The sequence below is a fragment of the Podarcis vaucheri genome, assembly GCF_965113315.1.
Source record: "Podarcis vaucheri genome assembly, chromosome: 1".
Lineage (NCBI taxonomy): Eukaryota > Metazoa > Chordata > Lepidosauria > Squamata > Lacertidae > Podarcis > Podarcis vaucheri.
Window position 1 is genome coordinate 79,214,307 of NC_138759.1, and position 23,244 is coordinate 79,237,550.

General features: G+C 43.3%; 1 protein-coding gene across 6 annotated transcripts in view; it reads right to left on the minus strand.

The window, feature by feature from the left end:
* The window catches only part of TSPAN4 (tetraspanin 4), a 486,061-nt gene that overhangs the window by 429,741 nt on the left and 33,076 nt on the right, over positions 1-23,244 (minus strand). Inside the window, exon 2 of one of the 6 annotated variants that reach the window (XM_082230624.1) lies at positions 505-558. The exons of the other annotated variants lie outside the window; for them this stretch is intronic. The gene's annotated coding sequence lies outside the window, so the exon portion shown is untranslated. The remainder of the gene's footprint in view (positions 1-504; positions 559-23,244) is intronic. 6 annotated transcript variants of the gene reach the window in all.

Here is a 23,244-nt window from a genome sequence, read left to right on the forward strand (position 1 = left end):
CAGAAAAACACACACACTGGGAACCAAAATCAGAGCACAGCAGATAACAATGCTTGGGCCAGGGGGTCAGAGCTGCTCCACGCATATAGTCATTCCTTCAGGCAGCCAGTTTTGGGAAATTGGTGGAGATGCCCTCCTTCCTTGACCATGTCAGTGGCTTTGGGGGTCTGATGAAAGAGCAACCACTTCCCCTGACCAGGCGCAGGAATGGAGAAGCTAATTATGTCCACATCTGAAGAACAGGGCTGCTGCTACCACACAGTTCTTCCCACAAGCATCTGGTGGGTTTCAATCAAGAACGGTTGGGGATGTGTTCCAAGCGTACAAAATAAAATAAAAAATGTGTCCCTATTTTTATCTATTAAATGCTAGAAGAGAATTTTTTATTGATTGACAGGCAACACATGAAATACCATAGCAAACACAGTATAGCATGATTAATCACAATCTGACTTTATTTTCCAATCTCATGCCAAGACGATAAAATAGAAAACCGTTACTCACCTTTGCCAGACCTTTTAGCAATGTCCTCCCACGTCACACTCCAGATAAGCATTTCTGAAATGGCACATGGAATGCAATTTTGCAGGAAAGTGCAGAAAACTGACCACCATCCTAAAGCAAGGTTGTTGACTTATGTTGCCTTTTTTTAAAATGACTGGCCTTGCTTCCATGCTTTCAGCAGCAGCCTCTGACACACAGAAATTAAGCTGTTACATTTCCCCCACCCCATTACTTTATTGCCGTGCCAGAAAAGGCAGCACCAGGGCCAGTGAAACCTATTAGCAATTCTGCCCCCTGAGTTTTCCTACGTGCCCTTTCTACCTCCCAGGGCAGCAGTTCTGACAAGTTACTTGCCCAGGAACAATCATTCCTCACCTGAGCAAGTGGTTTGACTGCAAAATTGAGAGAGTAGCCGGACTTTCACATTACTTTATTTTGCCATCTCATTTTGCATTTTTCCTTTAAGCACTGAATTTGGTGGGAAGGCAATTAGGGTATTTTAAGTACCTTGTACCAGAAAACAGATTATTTCCCCTGATCTCAAATCTTTTGTCCCTTTTCTTTTTTTTAATCCACCTTTGCTTCAGGGCTCCATGCCTCATATTTCTTACCCTCGCAACTCATGCCTCGAGTCAGATGAGATACAATAAATCTTAAGAGTTTGATGAAATTTTAGATCATATCTTCATGTAATAGATTTTCCATGTAAGCAAGGATTTTCAGCAGATCTTTCAAGTGAAAATCCTTAAGCCAGGCAGTTTTAAAATGTTATTAAAATGAGAAATGTACCTCTGCAAGAGCTGAATGCAAGGGAAATAAAATTCATTTTTGTAGTGCATATAGATCTATCCGTTTTTTAAGAACTGCAGTAGAAACAACAGTTCCAAATACTAAACAGTAACCATGGCTGATAACATGTTTGTTGAATGAGACAAAACCTTTCTTCCTAGAATCCCTGATTGACATATGAGATAATGAACGGCTGATTAAAATGATAGTGGTTATTTTACACTTTTTATCTTGTGCATTATAGTAGAAACTCTCACAAGCTACCTGGCTAATTGGCACAACCTGCAGTCCTATAGATGCTTACTGAGAAACAATTTCCATCATCTTCACTGAGGCAGCTCTACATTAGGGGATGGGTGCAGATCAGCAGTACCGCATCTGCTTTAAATGCAGAAGGTCCCAGGAGAACCTGAGGATTAGGTATAACTGGGAATGTCCCCAGTCTGAAATCTCAGAGAGACACTTCTAGTCAGAGTATTAGGCTACATACCAGATATGCAAAAGCCAGAGTTTTATACGCACTCACCTCCATCCAGGGAAGCAAGAGGCACCATTGCAGTTCAAAGATACGTTACAGCAAAGCAAAAGCACTCAAGGAGAAAGGAAATCAGGGTGAATAAGACAAATGGCCTAGACAGAATCCCCAAGAGCCAGACAGAGAGGTCTGAAGGAGCACATTTGCCCCCACCCCAGTCGAAACAAATATACTTTCTGCTTTCAAAGCAATGATTCTTCTCATAATTATCTACCTTCTCCCACCTACTTTAGACACAGAAGTAAAAAAAAAAAAAGACATTTTAAAACAGGAGCAAAAACATCAAAGTGCATATCCAGATTACAATCAATAGTTTGAAGAACATTGCAAAGCACCTTGAGTTTTCTTTTCATAATACTGTTATGAGTTTGGGGTGCTAAACTGGGTGCCAGATCCTTCTAAGCCCTGGATACAGCAAGTGTTAGAATTTAATTATTGGAATATCCAAGCTAGCCTCATGGTGAGGTGATCACCTGGGTGATGAGCCATTAAGGGGGATTAAGGGGCTCAGTATGAGACAGCAAATGGGTGGGGGCCCCTCCCTCAACAGAAAAAGCCAGAGTCTGGAGTAGAGTTTTTTGCAGTGATGTAACCTAGAAGTAAAGCAGCCTTTGAGAGCAATGTTTAATTTCTGCTTGAATACAAGGCAGCGGTTATAGGAAAAACCATACACCTTTGGGGTGTTGATGCTGTGAACCCCTCTATCGTAGGCTCAGGTTGTATATATGTGTAAATATATCATAAAGACACCACAGTCTCCACTGTGCCTCTTTCCTAAAAAGGAAACACGATCCCTGGGTCAGCATCTGGAACCCCTGGAATCTCACACCACTCGGAGACTGGTGTGGTATGCAAGAACATCAACAATGTTAAGTGCCCACAGCCAAAACACAGCAAAGACAGCATTTGCATTGCTTTGAACAGAAAGAAAAGTGTGATGTGTTGGCTTTCTTAAATCAATTCCTCAGACCACTACCCAGGTAAAATTGCCAACAAGAAAGGAAGAAAAACAAATGGGAGCAAAAGTAACTCTTTTTCCTTTCACAGGTTCATCTTCTATTCAACAGATATTTCAGCAAAAGATCACCTGCAAATTTACAGATGCCCCCACAAAACTGATAAATCACCCTTTTAACCCATAACCTTTACACCACAATCAAAATCATAAGCTACTGCTGCACAAGACTCAGCTACTGAAGTTAGAATCTGGAAGCGTCTTATGGAGTAGGACTTCCCAGATCAACCATATTGAGTTAATGTTTAAGCAGGTAAAAAGGCATCCTAACCAACCAGATAGTACCTCCAGGTACTATGTCAGTATCTGGTCTTGTCTAGCATATTTACTCAAAATGAGGATAGTCTTCCAAAAAAGATCTACTAACCACACTCACAGATAATCTCCTGTTCTGGAAACTGTGTGTTCCATCATGCCTGAGTGAATACACCCAGAGAGAGTCACACACAGGCACTCAAGCATACAGGCAAGCTTGAAACCTGTCTCAGCCAGAGCATTCAGAGAACATGCAGTCAAGTTGTTCTTCAAGTTCAATGGGCAACCACTGTACTAAGTTCTAGGCTGGTAAGTCACATTTGTGGGAAGGGTTCTGGCCTCTCCCCTTTATGATAATTTCTGCCAAGTCTCAATTCACAGCCTGTGGAGTTTTCTGTCTGGCAAGGAAGTTGGGCAACTCCAACAACCATTTCCAAGACAGTTTTAAATGTTGTATTTTAAGTTGTTGTAACCCTCCCTGGAACTTAGAGTGAAGGGCAGGAAATAAATAAAACAATAAATAAATAAAATAATAACAAATCATAATAAATGATGCAGTAGCCTCACTTTCCAACGTGCAAAAAAGAGGTAACAACATTTTCCCTATCACTGGCTGCTCAGAGTCACCTGCCAATCACCTGGGTCAAGAGCCCTTAAAAGTGGGATGTTGCCATCATTGTTTTGTCCCTCACTATCCCTTATTATTCATCTGATTGTCCAGGATGCTACTCATGAGGAGACCCAAAGCCTATTTATAAGTAGTTGCCTAAGGATAGATAAACATTTCAAGCCTGTTGCCTTTCATGCGCCATTCTGCCTTTCATATTGACTCTCTTAAACCTTATTCTTAATAAAACTCTCTTAAAACTGGCTGCTAGGATTTGATGTGTGTTCTTCCCACTCTGTCTAGATCCCTTTGCTACACATTCATGTCTAGCGAGAACTGGAGGAAACCAGAGTACCCTGCTCCTTGGGCTGAATCCTTCCTCATCTCTCTAACCAACATTAATTACTTAATTACTTATAGCCTTGAGAGTTGCCCTCAGAGGAAAAAGAAGGACTGGTGGCAGCATTTCTCACTTTTAGACAGGGGAGGTACTTCTGTTCCAAGAAAGCTCTCAGGCTCCCTGAAGTTCAGAGAACACTCTCAATATCTTCATTGGGGGCTGACCGGGCTTCCTACTCAAAGCATTAAAACTTAACACACACAAAAATAAAACCCTTAATTCATTCCTGGTTCTTATGCAACACTTTATGACTAAGAATATTAACATAATATAAACTCTAATTCAGCAAGAAGTTTAAGCTCAGGTTTATTACAGGCTTGTGATCCTTTTCTTTCAGAATTGCTGGTCTCATGGGGACTGAAGGGAAGGAGCCTTGGCAGGCCATAGGGCACTGCATATGTGAATGGCCTTGCGGAAGTAATTCACAAGTCAAGGCAGAGCACATACAAGAATCAAACAGAGCTTTAATTAATTGATTAATTAATTAACAAAACACCCTCCAATGCTTACAACTGTGAAGACAGCTTTGGAACTGTGTGAGAAACAACATCACTGCCAGGTAGTTAGCTTATTTTAGTAGCATTATTGAAAGCTTTTAAACTGGACTCTGTTCTCAGGAAGGAAGGAAGGCCCACCCATCCCACAAGGAGTCTGCTATCAGTTGACTCACCAGCCATTGCCCACTCTCCGCTTAATCAACATCCATTGTTCACTCCCTATTCCCAGGGGACTAAACCAAATTTCAGCCACAGCTCCTGACCTTATTGGCTTCTTACAGCCTCTGGGAAGAACTAGCCAGGCATTTATAGCAACCCAGCATGGGGAGCCCAATCTATGAGCTACAGGGAGCCCCAGCTGGCAAAGTGTCAAGACAAATTTGGCAGCAGGACAAGGAGAACCACTCTGCCCTTGAAGTAACTTAAACTACAAAAACAATTATGCAGGTACAATGCCAGCAGGAGTGTGGGGACCTATGAGTGACCACATTTGGAATACTGTGTACTGTTCTGGTCACCACACCTCAAAAAGGATATTATAGAGTTGAGAAAGATTTAGAAAAGAGCAACAAAAATGATCAAGGGGGTGGAACAATCCATCTAGAGGGAATGTTTGCAGCATTTGGAGCATCTTAGTTTATCAAAAAGGTAAGCTAAGCAGAAGAGTTTATACAATTATGCATGGCATGGAGATAGGGGAGAAAGATCTTCTCCCTCTCTCAGAACACTAGAACTTGTGGAAATCCAATACAGCCAAATGCTGGAAGATTCAAGACACACAAAAGAAAAAACTTTTTCATGCAGCACATAGTTAAGCTATGGAACAAAGCCCCCACAGGAAGCAGTGATGGCCACCAACCTAGATGGCTTTAAAAGAGGATGAGACGAGGCTGTCAATGGCTACTACTAGCCATGATGGCCATGTTCTACCTCCACTCTCCGAGGCCTCTGAATACCAGTTGCTGGAAACTACAGAAGGGGAGCGTACTGTCACGCTCATGTCCTGCTTGCAGGCTTCCCACAAGATGTTGGGATAGATGGGCCACTGGTCTGGTCCAGCAGCCTCTCCATATGCTTTTATGTCAAAGTAGGAGAAGGAAGCTGAAGGAGACAGAGCAGAACTTCCAGTGACAATAAGCAGGGCTTCCTTGTTCCTTCCTAGGTTTACACAATCGAAAACATCTGCAAGTTTTTCTTAACGCATGTCATTTTAACAGGTAACCAGACTTTGCTGTTAAGCCACATTTTCAAGTCCCCAAATGCTCAGTTTTTGTCATTACTACTTATCAACATTCTCATTACTCAGAGTCCAGGCCCTTGTTTAAATCCTTGGTGGACTGGAAATGCAGAAACATTTCTGTAGAACGTATCTGATCTTGCTCTTTGTCACACCCTGAAGACACCAATGCCATCCATTCTGAGTGCTAGCATTATTTTGAACAGCAGCAGCACCTATACTCTCATGGTAACAGCACACAGTTTTCATCTTGTAAGTGACAAAACTCCATGGTCAGTTGCACATAATGCATTCAAAAGCTGTTTTTCAGAGGAGCCTGTCCAAGAAGATCACAGCTATAAAGCTAGCTAGCATTATAGCTTTGGTACTACCAATCTCATGCCTTCTGCTGCCAATAAAACCACAACCTTCCACAGAAGAACATGGCTACCTGCATTCCTGTTTATGTTTGGCAGAAGAGAGAGAACAATGAGTGCCCACAGTCAGGCAGATGAGCCAGAGGAAGGAAATCCAATGAAACCAGTGGTGAAAGCAAAGTAAAGGAAAACAAAAATGTGACAAAGGAAAAGCATTATTTGACTGCAGAATTGTTTTCCTCAAGATATCAACACCTCCTCCTTCTGCTGAGCCTCTGCACTTTTGGGGGGAGAAGGCAGACCATGCAAGCAATTTCTTCCAAAACAGCTTTGTGATCAAATGCTGATAAGACATGCTCCTCTCAGGCAGAAATTGCACTTTGCATCCAGCTGGTGTGCCAGTTTCCATCATCGGTGATATATGGAGAAAATGATGCGGTCAGCACCAGGTTCACGCAAATAAACAAAAGAGGCAGACCACACAGTTGACTCTACAAATGATATCCGAGATGTGAGCAAGCCTCTAATAGTAACTTACATAAACCAAATTATATCCTTTGATGAAGAACTCCTCTGGCTCAAACTAACACACCAGAATAAATCACAGACACAGACACATGTATGCACGACTTCTTCTATTTTGGTACCTCTGTGGTTTGCCACTTTTGTGAGCTGATGTCTTTCCCTGCTCCCCACCCACCTAGAACAGTGTCCTATTCAACTACTTTTGTTTCTTTAGCCCTATTTGGTCAAAGTGTATCCTTCAGCGGGCGAGAGAACCAAAGACTACCATTTATTATAAGAACAAGCAGCAACCAAGTGTTTTTAACTACTCAGCCAGCACTATGTATCTTCATGCTTCCCCTAGCAAGCACATATTCCCAGAGCCATACTACATCACCTCCACTGCAGCGTCAGTGTGACAGGCCATACACCTCTTTTGTCACCCTTAAGGGAAAAGCAGCATCTGTGCCAATTTGCCTCCTGAATGCTGAGAAGCTGCAACTAGACCTGGCTTCCTCACTTCCTTCCTCCTCAAGGAGCAAACGGGGCAGGGCCCAGTGAGCCAGCACATCAGTTGCTAACTGGCAGGTTATCAGCATTTATTGTGGTGGGGAGGAAGAGTTTCTAGTTTTTTAAGATTATAGAGGAAACATGTAGGCAGTGCCTGGTGAAAAAGAGAAAAAGCCAGAGAACTGAGAAGAGATTTTTGTGACCAGGATGCATGCTATCAGTGCCATGCAGAGGCCCATTCCACACACACCCCATTAAAAAAAAAGAATTACTGTATGTAAAGGAAGCAGGTATAAGTAGATTTATAGAATTTACTCAAGGGCTGGGTTTGGGATTCCAACTTTCCCTGAAGCTGTGATTCTCTTTGCTGCAGAGATTCAAAGGAAGTTCCCATGGGCAACAGGAGACCTGGCCAATGGAAGCCAACACTTGACATCTCTGTGAAGGTTTGTCTTTCTTTTTCAGGCTGCCCCAAGACAAGAACCGCTGTGCAAAACAAAAACGATGCCAGAAAAGCATGGCGGGATGAGGAATCCGTTTCCTTTTGACAACTCCCCTTACATCTCACAGGGCAACAGTACAAAGAAGACACCTGTCGTTCGGCAGGATAGGGAGAAAGGAACAACAAAGCCAGCCACCTTTGGCTTTGTAGAAAAGTGCAGCAAGCCCCAAGTGAGTCAGAGAAAGGGCTGTGCTCAGAATTCCTTTCCAGAAGCGCAATACAGATTCAGATACTTGGAGCAAGCACACAAGAAAGAAAAATCCAGAGTTACTGAGTAACGGAGACCTAATTCTAGATGAGAGAAATCCATCATTATAACTGTGCTCTCTCCTCCATACACATTTGACCCAGGCCAATAATGGCGTCTAAACCAGTGCCCTACAACTATCAGCCTCAACCAGCACAGCTGTGCTGGGCCTAAGTCTTTCTTATGGGTGTCTCCAAGCTTTTAATGGGCTCCTGGGCAGCTTGCCTCCTTGCCACAGGTCATATTAGAGAGACAAGACTTGCTGCTTCTGATCTTTTTGAGCCACACCAGAATGAGGAGCACATCTCAGACCCCCTGTACTGTTGCACGACACTCTAAAGGCAAGCAGTATTTTGTATTTTACATAAAACATCGATATCCTGCTCCTCAGCTGCAAAAGGCCCACAGAGCGGCTTATCAAATGTCAAATGATAAGACCGAACCCCTACCTTTGGGCTTAGTCACCTAAAAAGACACAGCACAAAAGGAGCTGGGAGGGAGGTAATGAAAAGCAAGCTCAAGAGACCATTTCTTAGTTACAGATTTTTTTACAATGATCAACTGGAATGGAAAAAAAATCAGAGAGGGAAGGAGCCAATTTCAGCAGAGCCAATGGAGAGGCATGGAAAGCCCACCCTACTCCCTCTCCTATAGCCTACTGGCGGCGGCTGTAAATGACAGGTGAGGGAGAATCCTGAGGAAGCTGGGGAAGTCCTGCTGTGTGGGACCAGGATACCCAGAAGATAAAAAATGGCAGCACTGATCACCCATAGGCCCCTTAACACATTGTGGCACCAGTAAGCGCCAACCCTGTACACCGCCTGAGAGTGAATGCCAACATTAACATTAACAGCAACAAACATAGCATTTTCCTCACCAGTTCAAATGGATTAAGAGATGGAAATATACTGCTCACAACAGTTGGGGGAAGGTGAAAGACATGAGAAATGTTGCTTAAAAAAGAAGATCTGTCACATGTATTAAAAGATCCAGGTTGTACTTTTGCATCACTGATTGCAGGAGGCTGAATGTAAGCAAACAAGTGTTGAGGAGTAAAAGCCTTTGGCTGCAGATAGAGGGAAAACAAACACCCACAGGTGATTTAAGCTCAGCAAGTACAGAAAAGTCAGGCAACCCAACTGGGAACCAAAGCATCCAACGCAAATGACCAAGGGGAGGGGAAAGAGAGAAGAAACGAAGAGCAACCTGCCATGACAATTGTGGGGCCAAGAGAATCTTGAGTCAACAGATAAGATGCCCTGCAGCTGAGAAAGATCCCCACAGAGACATCAAAGCAGCAAACCTGGGGAGAATGTCTTCATCTCTTGTCTCCAGAAAAGCTAATGGCAAATTAAAATTTGATCACCATTAAGCAGCCATAACTGTATGAAATCACAAGACGTCTCAATCTGATACATAAACAGAAATAGATGAGGGTAGCTTGCACCACTACAGTCCCCTAACCCAACACTGCTGGCCACATGCCCAATGAGGTATATCTGTGCATATTGTTCACACATGTCTTGCAGCTAGGATCTGACATGTTACAACTACTACATGCGCGTATTCAATAATTCTAATGTTAGATGCTATTGCACAACATACGCTTTGTGGGAAGGGCCACAGCACATGCTCTGCATGCAGAAGGTCCCAGATTCCTTTGGCATCTCTAGGTAGGGCAGGGGAAAACCTCTGCTTGAAACCCTGGAGGGTCACTGCCAGCCAATGAAGACAATATTGAACTACATGGACCAATGGCCTGCTCTCTATGTTCCTAATTCTTAGGATGCAGTACCTGTGCAAAATCACGGAACATTTTCCGGGTGGCCATGTCACGTTATACGTAGCTTTGGACCCTTAATGGTAGCATTGCTAGTCTAGTCCACTTGGTAAATCGCTGCAGTAGAAGGGCTTGCTGTGTGGTTTCAGCTGCCATGTGTGGAACAATTTAGAGATACCTCCTCACAGGGTCCATGATATTTGCACCATCTCAAAATGATTGGGTAAAGAAAATCTCATCACCAGTCCTTGCTGCAAAAAGACCAACCTCAAGAAGATGAAGTGCCAGGCACAAGAGCATTTGTTTACCAGGGTTAAATCAAAACAAGCCACTGTCATTTATTGAAGTAGCCACTGAACACGATACATTAGGAGAAAGCAGCTCCACTCAGGAGTTCATTTAGAACAAAGATATTTCCTCTCCCCTGCATACATTAGAGAAGACAGATTTACTTGGGAGCTCATTTAGAACAAAGAATATTTTCTTTTCTCTAGCCTGCGGTGCTGCATTAACACTCTCTTTGGAACTACTTTCCTTTGTCAAGACAACCACCATTTAAACTTAAATGGAAATGTCATTTAAACATTGACAACTTAGAGAGAGTGGGAACTTGGAGATGCCTACCACAGGTCTCACAGATGCCTGCTTTAGAAGCAATAACAGTTGACACCCGGCTCCGAACCTTCTTGCACAACAACTGGGATGGCATCATTATGCAAGAAGAAAACCACCTCCAACAACATCAGTCAAGGGCTTAACTAGGACACCCACCCTCCCCAGAGCCCAGAGACCAAGAAAAGTGAATCTGATGCAGTTTCATCTCTGGACTTAAGCAGCTCAGGATCTGCTCAGGGTGGATACTGCCTAGAAGTCCTTTGCTCCAAGCTTATGGGCAGAACACAAACATAACAAAGAAATGAGTAAGATAGAAAGTATCAGTGTGGAGGCCTTCCATAGGAAGTGGCGTAATAGGCTGCAGAAGTTAATGAAGAAGTGTTAAGGGAGGAAATTTTGTCATAAACCAAAAAGGAGTCTCAGGAGTATATTCAACAAGTTGACGTGATATGTCAAAGCTACTCCAGTGCAGGGCAGCCCAAACCATTTTGACACCTGAGGCAAACCACAAAATGGTGTATACACACACACACCTACCACACAGGGCAGAGGGGCTGCACTAAGGGGAATGTTGAGGAGGAGGCAGGCACAGCCTCCAAGGAGTATACCGAGTGCTGAATCCTTGGGATGCCAGATCTGCTGCCCCTGTGGATTCTGCCACCCGAGGCAGTTGCCTCACTTTGCCTCATGGGTGAGCCAGCCCCGCTTCAGTGGGATTGTTTGGGTGGGGTGGGTGGGAATTATGCAAATTTTTAAAAATCAACAAATAAAATATCAAAATCGGTGAAGTTCATAGCAGTTTTATTGATTTATCAATTCCATCCTATAAACCTATAGGACAGTTTATATTTTTATGCCTTAAGAGGATCTGCGGTTTTTAAAACTGAAGGCATACCAACAACTGTCTCTTATTTGGCACCTCTAAGCAAATTCTTTTAAAGAAAGGATGGCCCCACCGTACACAGGAATGGTCCCTCTATGGCAGGGATTGCAGACCTGTGGCCCTCCAGGGATTGTTAATCAACAACTGACATCAGTCCCAGCCAACATAGCCAATTGTGAGGGAAGATAAGAGTTGTAGCTCAACATCTCGAGGGCACCAAGTTGGGGAAGTGCTGAGCTAGGGTCTTGGGTTTCCTCAGGTTTTGCACATATGTTTGACAGACACACTTAAAACTGTTTTGCCCATAGAAGTGACTTTAAGAGATGTGCAAACTGAAAAGGAGGAGGAGAGAAGAGAGAGATCCTTGTGTGTATTACCCCAAGTGTGTATCTGCTTTTCTCATTTCTCTCTGATGGAGACCAGATTTTGAAAGGGACAGGAAGTTGGGGGTGGCAGATGAGCCAATTTCCCCTGCCCTCTCCAGCTCAGATGAAAATCTGAGCCTGGAAAGAATTTGGGGGTGGGGGAAGTGTCTTGTAATGTTCACTTCACTGAGGCTTTCATTCTGAGCTCCCAAACTTCATACCAAAGCCCACACCTTGTAAGCTCTACTGATGGCCACTCAGGTTGACAAGCAGGCTCTGTGCTAATAATGCAAGAAGACATGCCCACATAGGATTCCTCTATCTTGTCATTTCTCCTTTAAAATAAAATAAAATCCTCCCACTCCAGTTTCATTATTCAAAGTGGAAGCACAAGAAACTGGGAACTGGCACCAGTGCAAATACCCCTTAAGTTAATTTCTGAACACTTTCAAAAGAACCACACTGGCAAGTTTGTTTGGTTCCTGCCCATACTAAGCTTCTATGGTGGAATTATAAAGCTTGCATCTCTTGAGGGCTGTCAGTCTAATGCCTTTGAAACACTCAATTAGTTTACAATTGAAGAAAGCAGAAAATGAAATAATAGACCAGAGAAACTTTAGAATAAAGCTGGTACTTTGCCATCTCTGAGAAAATATGTGGGACAGACCATGAACAGCTCAACAAAAGACGCAGAGAGTAAATCTTTTATACTTGAAGCTCCCAAATGACATCTTTGGAGATCACAGCCAACAAATATTATTTCTATTAAAAAAAACTTTCAAGAAAATGTCTAAATGGAAACAGCTTTGCAAAATAGCATCCCTATGCTGTATGTACACACACACACAGCACATTTTAGTAGCATAATCATCCCCCATCCACATGTGTCTTTGTTCCAGAAATCAGATCACATCACCTATCTTATAGATTATTGGAGCAGACCCTGCTTTAAGCAATCAGGTGATAAGCCATTACTCATAACTTCAACTCTTTACTTAAAGAAAACCAGTGTATCATAGGGTCCATCAACCTTTTGGGACCAGTAGGCACATTTGGAAATCTGAGGAAGTGTCATCAGCACCAGGAACGAAATAGCCAACATGGGAGTGTAGTATAATGGCTGCCACGTGTAAAAGAGCAGAAAAAGAGACAGTAGCTCTTAAATGGTGCAGGCATACCCCCCATGTGTAGAATCATAGAAGTGCAGAGTTGGAATGACACCTACATCAGCCACTGCCATGCCTGCTCAGAAAGAGAAGCTATTTGCACGTCTCCTCAGATGGTAGGATGACCATCAAATCCTGGCAGTTTGGCAGGACTCAATGCAAACCCCTTCCTGATTCAGGTGCAGTTTTGCATGGAATTCTCTGCTGAAATGGGGGGGGGGAGACTTGATTATAGCAGTACCTCTCAACGCTGAAACGTCAAAACACTTTGCAACCAATATCACTGTGATGTCAGGTAATGATGTCCGCCTGTCAGATTTGGCCCAATGGACCAATTCTGGTAAGGATCTGGCCTGTGGAGCCAAAAAGATTCCCCCAGTCCTAGATAATGACCCTTGAGAGTCAAGGATGAGCATAAGGAATAAGAAGTGGTGCACTTTTGAGTACTGTGGTTTTTTACACCAAAGGAAAGAGATGTAAGTCTACTAGGCAGTCATAACCTAGGCACTTCTGCATCTACATAAGCAGTGAGTGAGAGCCATGAGTGCACAAACACAGCCAGGCCAAAGCAGTCCTCCAGTTTATCTGTGATTATGCGTTAACCTTCCAGCCACAGCAATATTCCACACTCTTGTTCAGCAGCCCTGTTAACAAGGACCCCCCAAGATGTCTTCCATCCTTCCCCCACATCGTTTTAAAAGAGCATAAACCCCACTGAGGAAATACCACTGTCAAGACATTCTGAAAGACAAATAGTCGCTGATCATCTTTCCTCCCAGCTTTTTCTTTTTTTAAAATCTGCCAACTGCGAGGCACTGAATTTCTCATGTGATCTGCCTTGAAAGCAGCTAAAAAAATAAAAAGGAAAGAGAAGAAAGACAAGCAGAAGCCCCAGCTGAGGCCAAAAAGCCAAGAATTTCAAGGCGAACCATCAGGGAGACAGAAACATGGAGGGCAGACTTGAAATCTTCACAGTGTGACCAGAGCTTGCAAGAAATAGCTTCCCAATCCACCCTTGCAGTTTTGTAGGAAAAAAGGAAACCTTGGAGGAGGGGAGGGAGATGGGGGGGAGGAAACAGAGAGAGGGAGAATGTGAAGGGCCTGCCAGCACCATGAAAAATTGGACTTCCATGTCCCACAAGGTTAGGGCAATGTGCTTTTGTTAAAGTGCCTAATGGTGGAACCAAGGGCAAGGAAATGCTGCCTGCATTAAGCGCATGGAAACGAGGAAAAGATGTATGCCTTGCTGTGAGGTTCAACAGCCTCCACCCAATGCAAGTCAAATCATTACTGCAGCCTTGCTATATTTGTGCCAGAGCAGCACCCTGGAAAGAAGCGAGCACATGACAGAAGGAAAATAAGCTGCGGTTTGTCACGAGTTATAGTTGTTTTACTGCGGCTAGAAAACAAATACAAATCCAGCAGCTGAAGAGGAGCTCCTGCGCTTCCTGCATTTGGGCTACAATCCTGCACACACAATTATGCACATGAGGCAATTATTCCACATGTGTGGAACTGCACACTGGTTTTGGAGCATTGGTAAGGAAGAATTACTGTGGCTCCACCCCAAGTAGAAAGTAGTTACACACACAAAAAGGCTATAAAAAGGTGTAGTCCTTCCTTCCAGATGATGTGGAGGTGGGACTATGATTACCTGCCTCCTTGCTTCTCAGTTACTGAAATTCAGTAATGATTCAAGCAAGTTATCACATACCATTGATTGACTAGCAGCCTTCAGGGCGGGTAGTTTGGTACACGAGGAAAATGTTAAGTGACCCTGCTTCCTTCTGACCATCAACGTCGCCCTAAGCCTCAAGGGGGACTGGTTTGCTTTGCATCTCACATCTGATCTCTCTGTTCAGGAATACAGAGAGATGCAGAAGGACACGGGCTCAAGGTTGAGGAGCAGACACTGCTTCATGTGGATTTAAAGTCCACAGGCATTAAAGGACTAGCCTCATGAATTTCTGCTATATGCATTTCTTAGGGTAAGGAACTCAAGGAACACTGAGGGCTATACCTTGTTGCATTGCCACCACCGTGAGAGAGGCACTGCCAGGACACATCAGATACGCTGGCAGAACGTTCGGGTGCCAGACATATCGCAAAGCCTATATTCCTCTGAACTACAGCTACAGCTTTATAGATTGTGCAACTTTACACCAGCCCCAAGTAGCAAATGATTTCTTGCAAGGGGTGCTGCTACTGAAGTTTTGAAGGCAGTCAGCTGGAGAGGGGGGAGCGAGCAGTGATGCAAGGGAGGGGGCGGTGTGAAGGAGGGGCAGGAAGACCTGCTGGGCTGGCAAAAAGAGCAGGGAATGTGTGGGTCGGTCCTGTGGGTTGCTGACATACCACATTTCAGCTGAACCTGCTTGCTGAGCCTTTTTCACAAGGTTTGGGGATTAGTGCTAAAAGAAGTGAAATGAAAAAGTAAGATTATATAATTTTTTTTTATATGAACCAAAACACCTCTTCTTAAAAAAATAGATAAATCCCCCTCTCCTTAGTACATGTCTAAAGGAAGAACTTGCAACCAACTCACAAGCACTGACTTTAAAAAAAAATCCAAATTACTTTGGGGTAGTGCGCTCTTATGAATTATTTATAGATAGTGCACCCCTGACAGAAACTGTGAGCCGATTCACCTGTGTAAGCCTGTCACTCAGCATCTCACATCACTTGATAAGTTGCAGCCGAATGTGTGAACTGCCTCCATGGAAAAGACTATGCTTGAGGAGGTTGCTATTAAAGCTCTGACTGTTTCACACATGCCCAAGTCACAGAGGAATGTGCGTGCATCTGTGGTGTCACTCCAAGCCTTATGCACAAACCAGGAATAACAGACCAAGTATATTCTGCCTACTTGGCCTGGATGCAAGTTATACAGGGTGGTATTATTTGCTTGTTTGTCTCAGATTGTTTAGTACTTTGCTTCAGAACTGCAACCAGTACAAATGGTTGTCTTTCAAATGTATTCTCAGAGAGGCACGGGTTTTCTTAAGAGCAGGAAGATCGGTTCTATGCGTGAGTTTGTGTGTTTTAATAAACTTGCAAAGCACCGTAAGCTTTGTGAAGCTTGCTCTTCCAGTGAGTGATGAGAACACACATCCTCTCTCCCTCCAGTTCCTGCTGCCATCTCTACTATGACAACGTTCCAACAGCATTTCCCATGTATTGGTGACCATCTTTCCCTCTGGGCCCATAAACTTTCAACTGCAGGAGCAGTTTCCACCTAGAGGAAATGAAAAAAAAACAACCAGTCCCATGCAATCAGTTGGCTCTAGTAATAGAAAACTGTTAAGTTGTGTCATAGCTCTGCAATGGTCTACCATTGTGGCCCTCAGCAGCCTGTCCTAGATGGCTGCCTTCCTGGTAAGTCTGCTCTACTCCTAAATCCAGTTTCTAAGAAGCCACTCACCTAGTCACTTGTGGTAAAAAAAATTGCCTCCAAACAACCAAGGCAGAGATGATATGTTTTCATTCATTTTTAGCCCAAGGGCCACATTCTCTTCTGGGCAAACTTCTGAGGGCCACATGCCAGTGGCGGGCAGCATCAAAGGCAAAATGGGTGGAGCAATGAATGTAAATGATACCTTGGTACAGTAGACTAATTTATATACCCATTCACACACACCTCTCTATCCTCCATACAAACTGGAGGCATTTATAAGAGTTTAGGGAAAACATGGAAAATATTGGGGGGGGGGTTGAATAGCCAGTGTGGAATGTGACCTGGGAAGAGAGTTCCAAGCAACAGGTCAAGAGGCCTGGAGGCCTGCATTTATTTACTACTTTTATTTTCCAGCTGTTCTCCAGGGAGCTTCAGGCGGGCACATGGCTCTCTCCCACCTCCCCCCACAACAGCCCCATGAGGTAAGTTAGGCAGAGAGGCAATGACTGGCAAAAGGTCACCCAGTGAGTTTCATGGCACAGCAGGGTTTTGAATGGTGATCTCTTCCTGGGAAAAGGGATTGATTGTTAAACCACTCTGGGAATTCTGTGAGGGCAACACAGGGGTCTCCTAACAACTCTCTGCACCCTTGACAAACTACAGTTCCCGTGATTCTTAAAGGCGGGGGAGCTATGACTGTTTAAAGTGGAATGATACTGCTTTAATTGTATAGTGCAGATGGGGACATAGTCTGATCATTTATTCCGACATCCAGCTATCCAGCCGGGTGCCTTGTTAGACAGCAGGCTCTTTTCAAAACCTGGATGCAAATGCCTCTCAAATGGGAAGAGTTTTATGTACATGATTGAATTCCAAAACTCTTTAAAATCCCACCCAGCCCAAAAGGCTCACCTGAATATGCATCAATTCCTCATCCAGACAGCACAAAAGTGTTTGCTGGAAATGGGATTTACAAAGCTGGCACTTAACAACAAGAAGCCTTTACCTGGCTCAAAACACCACAGGTTAGGAATAGTCTAGCTCCAGATGGCATCGTCTAGTTACAGATCCCTGCAGCTGAAAAACATCTTCCCTCCGGGAGACATTGTTAACCCTAGGAAATCTAAGTGACGCCAAAGTTGCTGCTTTATAGAACTTTGCAAGAGCAAAAAAGGTCACTTCCCCCCAACTCCAGCATATCACAGGAAATTTTTTACAGTGTTGGGCAGCCCAAAATAGCACAAGCACTGTTCAGCATGTTATAGTGCAATGTCTTATCTCCGACAATATGCATTTGTTTTTAAACCACATATTGAAAGCTTTACATTGTTCAGTTGAGGTCACAACCAAATCATAAAAATGGCTAGATCTTGCAAAGGAATTAACCAAGGAGCTAAACCACATCAAATCTCACATCCTGTGGTCAAAGTGGATTGGGCATCTCAGGAGAAGAAAACTATCATAATTAAGCAAATGGCAAACAGTTATGTAGCATTTATCCAGCTTTCTTCATTTAATTAAGTCAGGAGTCAACATCCCCACACAAATTAATAACCCCCAGTGCACAAAAAATTAGGCTACCAAGTTCTTTTTAAAATTTCAGCCAGTTCTACAACTGTCTGATCATCTAAAAATGATAGCAAGGATATACAGCTCTTCCAAACTTCCCCAACATGGACCCTTGCACTGTCATCAAATGCACTGGATAAATTCCCAGATTGTAAACAAAAAAAGAGAGGGAGACTGTGTGGAATTCATCATCTTATTTATTTTTGTTCTGTTATGGGTAGTCATGGATCACAAGTTCTCTTACTCACTTCCGTGACATAATCTGCTATATACAAGCAGACCTTCACAACTGGCCAATGGAGTGTCCACATGCAGCAAATTAACTAGCCTGCCATGCCCCAAGAGAGAAGAGAAGTGCCCTGTCCCATTATCCCTCTTAGAGCAACTGTGCGTGCCTTTCTAGGAGACTCCATAAACCAGCAGATAAACCATGGATCTAGGAACTGCAGTTAGTTCTGCCTTGATTTTGCCTTATCTGCTCAAATACCATGGGCAAATCCACAATTTTGTTTAATAGATAAGCTCTTCAGGACAGAGTCTTCTTGGATAAAGCAAGCATGAAAAGCACTAGGCAATTTCGTTGCATCCAGAGAATAGGCATACACTCAACTCACAATGGGAAGAAAGGTTGGGGAGGGGAGTATTTTCCTGATCATCCCATAGTTAAAGCATAAAACATCAAACAAGTCAAAATAAGTTGAGAAAGATATAAATAGAGCACATAAAAAACAAGAAATATTTTCACTATTTAAGGCAGGTATGGGGAACTTCCACCCCATGGGTCTAATCAGGTCCTGCGTGGATTCCAGTTTGGCCTATGGGGCCATTTCCTCCCAAATCATGATGTCATATGCTATGTCAGATGAGGGGCAGGATGATTCGCAGCTGCCAGCTGGAAGCCTTAACGAGTGTGCCCAATAGCACATTGGCAAGCAGGGCTTGCTGTTACCACCAATCAGCTGATAAGTGGTGCCTTTATGCTCACTGGGATCAGATGCGCTACTGAGTCCCACATGAGCAACTCTATAGTGCAACCAATCTTTGTAGAAAGCTAAGCCTGAAGTCAGCCCTGATCTGTGCTGGGCTTAGAGGGGCTTGGACTTTCCTTTGTAGTATGGTGTGCTACAGTGACAAGGAAAAACTGATCACCTGACATCACAGGGACATCAAGTGATTGGCAGGTAGGCAGGTTCCACCCATGTGTTAAAATGTCCCACCGAAGGTGGGGGAACTCAGGAGGTGGCCCACCAACCCGATCTAGTTTCCCACCCCTTTGAGGGATTTACAGCATTCGTAGCATATGTAATTATTAAAAAACTCAGTTATTTAACTTGAAAGTGGCATCTGTTAAAACTATCCAATTAAACTTGGTTAAAACACCAGAATGGCTTGGTTCTGTTCTTCAGTATTCTGTTCACTAACAGCCATCAGAATATTTCCTTCAGTTGACTAGTTGTTTTCAGCAAGAAGAGCTGGTCCACCTGGAACTTGGGCCTTGCATCTCACCCAAGCTCTGCCATATAGGAAGCTGCCTCATACAGAGTCTGGCCTTTGGTCCACTTAGCTCAGTATTTTACCTACATTGACTTTGTGGCTCATGGCAAACGTGTGGGCTCTCAAAGAGGGGACTGGAGTGACTTTGCTCCTCCCCAGGCTTTGTAGATCAGCACAGGGTGGAAGCTAAACCCAGGTTTGGCTTTGTGTGTCATCTGACCCCAGGACTGTGGTAAGAGTCCTTCTCCTTAACCACAGTTTACAGTACCATAGAGCAAACCTTGGCTATAACAAGACCCAAAAGGCATCACACTGATTATACTGGAGCTAAAGTTTTTAAACGTTTTGAGGTTTGCCCAAAATGCAGATTTAAAATTTGACTGAAACACTGAAAATTCAAAATTTGGCCTCAATGTTCAAAATGTGACTGTTTTGCTTTAGTCTTATCACCTGTTTCAGGGGATCTTTCCTAGTGAACTGTGTCAACTACTAAATAAAATTGCACACCAGCTGACAAACAACAGGGTCTAATCCATATTAACTATTAAGTATCAGACATCTAATACTGAACGCTGCAGCAGGCTAACTGTCGATTACTGTTGAATTTGTGTTGTCAAATACCAAAAGACAAAAGCCAAAGGCTGCCGGATATCAAGTGCCTATATAGAACATCTGGTGAATCTTATAATTGTAGAGATCTCTTGCTAGTGCTGCAGAATTGAGGCTCTAGCAAATACAGCACTAATCACTGGCAGTGATGGGAGGTCACTCCTTTTGCTCTGAAACTAAATTATCTGCTCAAGCTCTTTGCTGCAATACTCAAGTTGTGTTGCTATTGGACAATATAAGAAGAGTCTGCTGGATCAAGCCAGTGGCCCTTCCAGTCCAACATCTTGTTCTTGCAGCGGCCAACTGGAAGCCTATGGGAAGCCCACAAGTAGGACCTGGCATAACAGCACTCTCCGCACCTGTGGTTTCCAGCAACTGCTATTCAGAAGTCTACTGCTTCCAAGAGTGGACAGTTGTTGCTTGGGCTCCATTTAAAGCAAGGCTGCACAACCTTTACAATTTTTGTGCTATGCTCCTTTTCCTTCTACCCTCTTCCTCCTGAACATTGTATGACAATTCAGTGTTCAATTCAGGTTTTTGCACCCACGAACACTGGCGCTGCTTTTGCCATCTCCACAGTGCTTGCCAGGATAGAAAGGGAAGAAACAGATTGCCGCAAGTCATTGTAACAGCATTACAAACTATTAACCAAACGTTTTAATGAGCTTATCCTCACGTTTTGTATGGACAAGCAGTTTTATTAGTCGGGGCAAGGTTTGTCTAACAAGGCACTCTGGACCAGCTATGGCAAATGGGATGCTAATCAAAGTGAAGTGTTTCACCAAGGGCGAGAAAGTTAGAAGTACAAATTGAAAATGAGGAATGGAAGTAATCTAAGTACTGACACGGAATGGGAAAGGTCACTTCTTGTTCTACTGGAACTGCTCTATGCAAATTCCATGCCAAGAGTTCACACAGGGGAAGGAGGACACATAAGTGTGTGATTTTTTAAACTCTGTAAAAAAATTAAGCATGGGATGTGCAAGGAAATACATAAATGCACTCACTCACCTAGAATTTAGAGATGAATGCAGCGCATGCTGGTGGTACACTGGGCTAAAATCACAGCTGCTTCATTCCTCTCTTATTCCTGCCGTCAAGCCAGCACCTAAGTCATGGTTTGGCTTGGTGTTACATCCAAACCCATGTTTAATACCTCGCTCAAAATAAACCACAAACTGTAAATAAGACTTTATACCACTCATGGTTTTTTTAAAGAGTGGGAAATCGCAAGCCTCTGTTTAGAGCTTCTGCAAGCAGTAGGAGAGGAGCCAAGCGGCTGCAGTTTTGTATCCTTGCACTACGACTCTGTGTGTTCACTTCTAAACCATAGTTAAGCTTCACTGCAGTGTAAAGTGATATGCAAGCCAGTCCAAAGCCAAAGACACAGATGGAAAAACTGTGGTCACTAGGTGTGATTTGACTCCATTTGCCATCAGCCCCAGCAAGCACAGCCAAAGGTAAGGGGTGTTGAGAACCACAATCCAACGACACCAGGAGGGCTACAAGTTCCCCATTTCAGATCCATGCGCTCACCATGCCAAAATGGAAATGTGTCTCAAGTTTCAGTTTCTTCAACACAAACCAAATGTTGTTTCTATGTCAAGCACATGGAAAAGTGCTTGGATGTTCTTCTATCAGATCTTGCTTGGATGTTCTTCTATCAGATCTGAAATCAAGCACTTGGATGTTCTTCTATGTCAAGCACTTGGAAAAGTACAAAAGAGGGCAGATTAGAAACACAAAGTTCTCACCTCTGTGGCTCTGGCTTCTTTCTCTCCCCTCCCCCCCAATCCCTTTTTAATTAGGTATTAGACACAGCTCAGTACATGGGATATTTGTCTTAAGTGTACAAAACTCAGTGAGGCATCCTCAATGAAAGTGTTATCCTCTTCCTTTTAAAAGCATCACAGTGGAGGGTGAGATGCCCGCACGCCAGGCAACCTTCTCCTGACAGTAAAACAAACCAACCACATTCTCTTCCTGGCAATCAAGAAAAACAATGTGGTCAGCTCAGCCATGTTTCAGGCTGTACGTGTGTAGCTATTTATATAGATACGCATAAGAGAATAAGCTGGGTTTGGCTTTGCTTTTCAGAAAAGAAGCGTGAGCAAGAGACTGCAGGAAAGGAACCTAGCATTCTGCACACTGAGCTTTCCCAGAGAAATCCAAGTCGATCTGCAGTTCCAAAGTAATGCTTTCCACAGGTATCTCTCTACAGCCATCATTCCTGTGGCGGAAAAAGTCTCATCCAATCATTAAATTTTAGAAAGAAAAGTTCACAGGTAGAAGGGATTACACAAAAGGCAGGCATTTCAGGAATACACAGAGGAGTCAGCATTCTGCACATCTCTGCACAAAGCATGAATAAAGGATCCGGCACAAGATTCAGCATCAAGAGGCACTTATTTTTAAGTGTTTTTTGTGTTTCAATATCCACATTATAAACCTTCAACATCTTTGTCTGTATATTTCAAAAAAATTTAAAGGGGAAGTCTTCTGGCTATCAGTAGGGCTTGTTCACCCCACCCCACTTTCTGTGCCCCATTGACCTTAATTCTTTTTCTTCCCTCTATAACTTCCATATAAACTCATTCCAAAAGATTGCAGAATAATTATGCAAATGACTGATCATTTTGCATATATCCATTCTAAGCTCAGAATGTCAGCTTCCTCATCGCAGGTCACACACAATTAGGAATTAAAACCTATTTGCAAACAAGGAATCGCTAACATCCAAATGCTGTACAGTTCCGCTTTCCTGCCTGCTTCATGCATATCCAGCGCTGAATGGACAATAAAACCAAGCACATTAAGGAAGAAAGATACAGAATCAGTGAGGATAGACCTTTTATAGGGCCAACTAGTACCATATTTTTCGCTCTATAAGACGCACCAGACCACAAGACGCACCTAGTTTTTGGAGGAGGAAAACAAGAAAGAAAAAAATTCTTAATCTCAGAAGCCAGAACAGCAAGAGGGATCGCTGCGCAGTGAAAGCAGTAATCCCTCTTGCTGTTCTGGCTTCTGGGATAGCTGCGCAGCCTGCATTCGCTCCATAAGACGCACACACATTTCCCCTTACTTTTTAGGAGGGAAAAAGTGAGTCTTATAGAGCAAAAAATACGGTAATTTAAAAATATTTGAGTTTGTAAATTACCTTTTTGTGTTTAAAAAAAGGGGGGTCCAAAGAACTTAGGACAATGTAATAGGTATTTATTCTCAAGTTTGATCTCTTTCATGGCTCTCTTGCTCTAGTGGATCCCTTTTAAAATAATTTCATGTACCCAGAGAGCAAAGAAGCCAGATCTGAAATCAAGGAAATCTGCTGTTCTTGGGACCAGAACATCCACTCTACAAGGAAGCAGCCCTTTTGGAAATGACAACCACACACCAAAAATATCCGAGTTTTTA